The 7,109-nt window shown below is 33.2% G+C and overlaps 1 pseudogene; it reads right to left on the bottom strand.

The window, feature by feature from the left end:
• Positions 1-425: 425 nt before the first annotated feature.
• Positions 426-4,932, bottom strand: LOC131169155 (protein argonaute 16-like; annotated as a pseudogene).
• Positions 4,933-7,109: the final 2,177 nt, after the last annotated feature.

Below are 7,109 nucleotides of genomic sequence, written 5' to 3'. Positions count from 1 at the left end.
CTCTCGGGGTCAATTGACCAAATTGCCCCTCGCCGGTTCATCCCGGTCTGTAAATAATTCAATATTTCTTTCGGCTCCCTGACCTAATTATTTGACTGGCTTAATAGTTATTTTTCATGATTTTCTCTTTTTCACTGTGTTCGTAATGGTCCTAAGGACCGCGGCGTCACATTTACTGTTCGAAATTCGAGTTTAAAACAGCTTTGCAGTCGTTCCCGAGACGGTCACCCATCGCTGTGACTCTAGGCTCGTTTAACTTCTTATGTTCTGTTTTTCTTATTCATACTTAACTAATTGGCATTTACTAATTATTTATGTTTATAGCTTCTTTAGTTGTCTTAAGTGTGGTTCTAATCCTTTTAATTGTCTGGACCGACAACGGTTACCGAAACAGTGAAATATACCAGGCTATACAAATAGGGGTGTTACACAACATTCTTGTGCAACCCAGGCAGCTCTGGAACTGGACCCTGTCTTGAAGAGAGTTCAGACAAATTATCCTCAAACTTCATAAACTGCCCCATCTGTCGTGCAGCAAGGTTAGCATAACACAAAGGAGCCACTGCAAGAAATACAATAACAACATTGTTAAGGCACTACGAATTATCTTGTTGAGTACTGAAAAGTGCAGTAAAATTACCTGTTCTAATAGCGGTAGAACTCCTTTGGTTCCTGAAAAATAAGTAAATCCAATCAATTGATCATGGGGATGAAAAATTTTGCATTCAAATGATGGATGAGAAGGAATTCGAGCTTGAAAGCTTACACATAAGAAAGAGCATGGATAAGATTTTGCAACTCATCTGGAGAGAATCCAATCTCATCAAGCAAGATATGATAGTGTGTAGGCCTTGAAGTTCCCTATCATAATGGAGGAAAATAAAAATAATGCATACAAGTATGATTCGTTATTAAGAAAACCGAGGTTATGCTCGTAGATGTTTCAGATCACGCAATGTTTATCAAGCATCACTGTATGTGTGATAGAGAGAGGAGGCAGAATACTTACAGTCATGCTTGCATGAGCGCACAAGTAAAAATCATAGTTTCTGGGATGCACAATCTCTGTATCCACAACGGTCCCTGTGAAATTTTGTGGGGTATTGCATCATGAAAAATAAAGAAATGAAAAAATATAAAAATAAAACAACTCTGCAAACTAACTGACCAGAAGGAACATTTTCAGGGCTAATATCTTGAAATAGCTTAGTGTGGTGATCCTTCTGAGCAACAATTACTGTGAACTTGGGAACGTCTACCTCACTTTTAAAAAGATCCTGATAGGCCTGTAAAACAAGAAAGTTCATCAACTTGAAAATAACAATAATTGGAAAACTCATTTTATATCTCCCCTTATCAGCAGGTCCTACAGCAGCCCACAAACTTTACAATGGAGCAAAAAGAACAAGAACAGTATTAAAATAGGCACAAATCTGTAGTAGAACCTTTAGGATCTGCTCCACTTCAACGTTCAAAACCTTACTGAACTGTGACTCAGCCACTCCATTCCTGAAAGCATCAAGTCGAAGTTCATCAACCAAAAGAATCCAGCAGTAGGAAACAAGCGTATTTAAATAAATCCCAAATATATCTTATCTACCATAATTAAGTTCTAATTGGCTGTTAATACTGCAAATAATTAAACTGTTAAATATAAAGAAAAAGATAATTTTAACAAGTAGAATAATCTTGTTCGCACCTATTAATTGTGCTTATAGGTGCAACATTAGATCTCATTGTTAAATGCGCAATCAAGAATGACAATTCTAAGCCTCATATTTACTTTCTTCAGGTCCTTCAAAGAGAATTTTTAATGAAAGGCACCGATTGATACTGATAGTTGAGGTACTCTCAGGGCCACTACCAAGTGTTATTATCCCACTAAGGCATTGCCCTATGACGAAAAATAAACAAATTGGCAGCAATCCATGTGTCACTCAAATTTTCTAGAACCTAGACATTTGGAAAATTTCCCAAAAAATAAACAAATTAGAAGTCAAAGTATAATTAACATAATGCAGTGATACCTGAAAACAATAATGCGCTTTGGTTTGTTTCCATCGCTTGTATGACAAAAGTCCTCTAGCAGCTTCCTGCAACAGTGAAAAATTCCTCAACTCAGATGAGTGATAGAATCATGAAAACAACAATTCTTTGCAATGTTTATGTAAAATATTGATTATGGGACTATCTGATGAATTTAAAGACAGTTTTGCTGTTACCAGAAACCATTATTTCAATGGATCCAAGGATATAAATAAGGCTTCAAAGGTTGATAATCTTACAAATGTGATGGAAATCTATTTACTACATTACCTCATCATGCCATCATCCTTCCCATTAGCTAAAGGGTTGTATAGAGCATCAATCATCTCCTCCTTAGGAGATTGAGCTCTTACAGAAGCTCTATACCTTGAAATATGAGGCCAATATAGAGATCCGACAGCCTGAAAACTTCAACATTATCAATACTGAGCATGAAAAAATTCATTAGAATTCAAATTTTACCGCGGCTACTGATGGTATATCTGATCGGCCAGGAGAGCCAAGAGACACGCCCATGCCCAAAATCATTGTGGGAGTATCCTTTATGAGGGGTATTTGCATGGAATCCTCAATTGCCAACAGATAATTAATTCCTCCAAGCTATAATAAAAGACACAATTTTAACTCAATGTCTTATCTAAAGTGTAAACAAATAGAGATACTTCATGGTCCTATTTTCAAGAAATACCTTAGAATTGATCTTAAGAAGTACATTGGTAAGATATTGATCATTAATCGTAGATGGATAAATGCACTGTGTAACAATGCCAAAATCACTGAGACATTTCTTCTTCCATGGTCCTGGGAGTGCAAGGGAACATATTTGTCAAGTAATTTCAATGAGTTACCCTAAGAAATGTAATACAGAAACAGATGATTAATATACGATAAATGTCAGATTTCTTCTCTGGCAAGACGCACATAATAAACTGGGTATCTTTCAGAAGCTTAGCTTTGTTCAGCATCTCAAACATATTTTCTACTCTCTCACAGCCTGCCAAATGATACAAATACTTTTACATTAGTCAAGGCCACATAAAAATAACATACAAATAAAAAAAGACTTACATCAATCACAGTTCGTTTTCTATCTTGAGGGTTTTGTCTAGAACTTGCAACCAAAGATGCTCTTAGAGTTGGGGATAGAGCTTTTGCATAACGCTGGAGCGGAACAAGCGTAGAAAGATGCAACACAGGAAAAGCATAGGAAGTAAGACAAGATTAAAGCAACACAAGCTAAAAATAAAAATGTTGCGTAAGAAATTTCAGCATGCCTCTATTGGCAGATAGATTGGTTGTTTAGTATTGCCAACATCAAGGCAAGGCAGACATGCAGAGTCGGTGAGTTCTATGCCAGTGTTTAGTAAAATACTCATACACTGTTATCTTCACAACCTGCGCCTCACCATTTGCATAATCATGGCTTCTCACTTTCATTGAAAAACTAGGAAATAAGAGCAAAGTCAGAGGTTCACAATGGATACAAAACGAAGAGTGACAATTCAAAGAAGGAAAAGGCGCAGATGGCAAAGAACCGGTTACTATTGCTCCTTGCAGACCTTTTGGCTCAAGCCTATAATTTATATTCCGTGTTACAGTGCCTTGGCTTAACCCTCAAATTTTTCAACATACTTTTGGCCTGTAGATCAATATATAAATGAATTTTCAACAACACAAAACTATGCTGGATTTAGCGGATGCAATTTAGCAACTTATTGCCTTCACCCAGTCAATATAGCATGGATCCTGTGCATTCTGATTAGCTTTCAGAAAATCAATCACTAGTCCAGGGGTTAGGAACATCGTCATAGACACATCTGCAGCACACCAGAAAAAAGAAGAATGGCAGACATCAATGAATAAGCAGCAACAAATTAAAAACACAGAAATTACAAGTACAACAAAACAAAACATTATACTCAAACCAAGTTTTGATTTAAACAAAAAAATAAAAAGTTAATACCCATATTAAGAGACAAGCCACCCTGAGTGGTACGGAAGCTGGAATGGAATCCCCTAACTCCTGTTATACCTCCTCCTACATTAGTGATGTTCTTTGGATCGTCATGAAAGAATGTCTGCCTTAACAGAAAGCACCCGCTTTGCCTGTTCTTCAAGATAGTATCCAGCACTCTTAAAGCATCTCCAGTATTATTATTTGTCTCATTTCCTTGGAGAGACAGAGCAAAGGAATTTAAAGGGATTTTCGCAGCATAAACTATTTCCACTTTAAAAGTCTCTGACCGCAAACGACGTTTAGACCTCTTACAAGTTACCGCAAAGCTACGACCACCATCAGCGTTGCAACTTCCATTATCATGCAAAGACAGTTTAATTCAACACAAGTTAATTCCAGCATAAAATACTCCAACACACAAATCATAGAAGTGGATGGACAATTCACATACCGTTTTGCAATTGATTCCTTAGGAACTACAGTGAACTCCATCCAGGACTGTGGCAGACGAACCAATGAATAGAGGGTTTTCTCACCATCATATGCGAAGCTTTTACCAGCTAGTTCACATGAGTACGTCTGGCAAAGCCTATCAATTATTTTTCGCTTTTCATCAACAACTCTGCTATCTTCAGCAGTAATAGAAACCTGCAACATTGTAAGGCATAAGCCATATATATATATATATATATATATATATATATATATATATATATATGTTGAAATACCAGAAATAAAGCAGACAATAAGTAGAAACCACTGGGTGAACATACACAATACTGGTAAAACACGACATCTGTGACATTAACAGAAACTTTGAAGTGGTTGCTGAGCAATGGTATGGGATGCCCGCTACTTCCAAACCCAGGCCTGGCTATGATAGAACGGTTGGTTGGTTTTGGACAGGATCCACCAGATACTTCTTCCATCTTGCAATCAAAACAGAAACGATCATCTCATAAGTGACTTATCAGCTTCACAAAATATAGATGGATTCATACCAAAAATGCTTGTTATTACAGAAATGAAAACACAGATTGACACAGAAATACAACCAAAATCAGAGTATCAGAGACCAATTAAGAAAAAAAATAGACGCTAAACACAAGACTATCAAAGACTCGTTCAAGCAGAGAGCTAGAAAGCAAAAATAACACTAGGGAATGGATGATTATTTACTGAGAGTGAAGGCAGTGTGTATTTGGCTTCTCTGGTCTTCAGAGGTCACCAAGAGAGTGAAGACAATGGAGGAAAGAAGAATACAGAGCGTGCTGTGTTTAAGGAATCGCGTGTATTTATAGATACGTTGTGGGCGATTCGCTGTCCATTCATGCAAAAGTGCAAAAGTTACGGTGATAAAAAAAAAAAAAAAAAAAAAAAACGCTCAATTAAGTGTGAGCTTGATTTGGTGGATTATCACACATTAATGATTAATGGCCAATGATTAAAATATTAAAAATTTATAGTTTAAAAATTTATTTTCTGATATATATATATATATATATATATAATGCAGATTTTTCTGATAATGCCACATAAAATTATGAAATAATGCTAAGTGACAATTTATTTAATTTCATTAAATTTTCTCTAATTTTTTATTAATTGCTTATTTAATTTCTTTACATTATAATTAAGTTATTAATTACCAATTATGTATATATGAGTCGTAAATTATTTAATAGTTACTCTCTTAATATTATAATAAGTAGTCATTATTGTAAGATAAGTTATAACATATTAACATATATTAATTACATATATTTATATATTTATACTTATTACATATATTTATATCTATATTATGTGTAAATGAATTTTTATTATGAAATCTCTATTAAAAAGTTTGAGAGATAAAAAGTAATAAAAATAAAATATAAAATAAATACTACATAATTTAGATATTATGTTATTTTTATATATTAAAATTAAAAAATATATATATAAATTAAAATTATTAATAACTACGGGTAATTCCCTAATTAATATAAAGTTTGTATTTAACAAATGGCCTAATTCAATATTATAAATCTAAAAGCTAAAAGCCTAAAGTCCGATTCAACTTCAACCGCTAAATTAGACCAACACTAGAACATGCAAGCTCATTGAACGAGCTTCAAATAGATTTTCAAGTGCTTAAGGGTGAATTTAAAAAAATTTCAAATCAAATGAAATCAAAATTCATGAGGTTGGATCATCAAATCCAAAATTTCCAATTCCAATTAGGTTTTAATTACAAAGAGCAAAAAGCAAAATAAAAGGCTATATTTATTTCATAGAAAATAATTTTTATATAAAAAAATTTTTAAAAAAATTATTCATAAAATATTTTTATTATTTAATTGTAACATTAAAATAATAATATATGTTTACATTATGCATATATAAGTATTTTCGTATTTTAATAAAATTATCGAAATTTTTTCCTTGAAAATAATTTAATTTTCTCTCTAAAAAATATTTTTCCATTAACTCATTTTTTGAATATCCAAAACGCTAAAAATAAAAAAATTTTAACAACCGTTCTTGAACTTATATAGTTGTAACATTACAGTCCTTTAATTTAAAAATGTAACATAAAACTCCTTTAATTTTCAAATTTTGCACAGTAAAATCCCTCCAACCTCCAATCACCAGTTTTCCTATTATATGTTGACCTGGACAGTTCCAGCGTAACGCTTAGTCATCATTTCTCTTTCCTTTCTCAAGCCATGTGTAAATTGAATCCTTTTACTCTCTATAGAGAAAATAATTTTCATCTGTAGAGAGATTAATTTTATACTTTGTATAAGAAAGGAAAGAAAAATGCTAACTAAACGCCACACTGAATCTGTTTATATCAGCATATAACTGAAAAATCAGTAATCGAAAGTTAGAGAGATTTTACTGTACCAAATTTAAAAGTTGAGGGAGATTTTATGTTATATTTTAAAGTTGAATGACTATAATGTTACAACTATATAAGTTGAGGGATAGTTATTAAAATTTATCCTACCAAAGTTATTGCAATGGGAAAAGTTAATAATGATTCATTAAACATTTTGTATATTGGACTTCATCTCTTGTTACACTTAAACAGCCATGCAATTAATTTAATCTTCATTTA

Source organism: Hevea brasiliensis, chromosome 10 (genome assembly GCF_030052815.1).
Source record: "Hevea brasiliensis isolate MT/VB/25A 57/8 chromosome 10, ASM3005281v1, whole genome shotgun sequence".
Lineage (NCBI taxonomy): Eukaryota > Viridiplantae > Streptophyta > Magnoliopsida > Malpighiales > Euphorbiaceae > Hevea > Hevea brasiliensis.
This window is presented reverse-complemented; position numbering and strand designations above follow the sequence as displayed.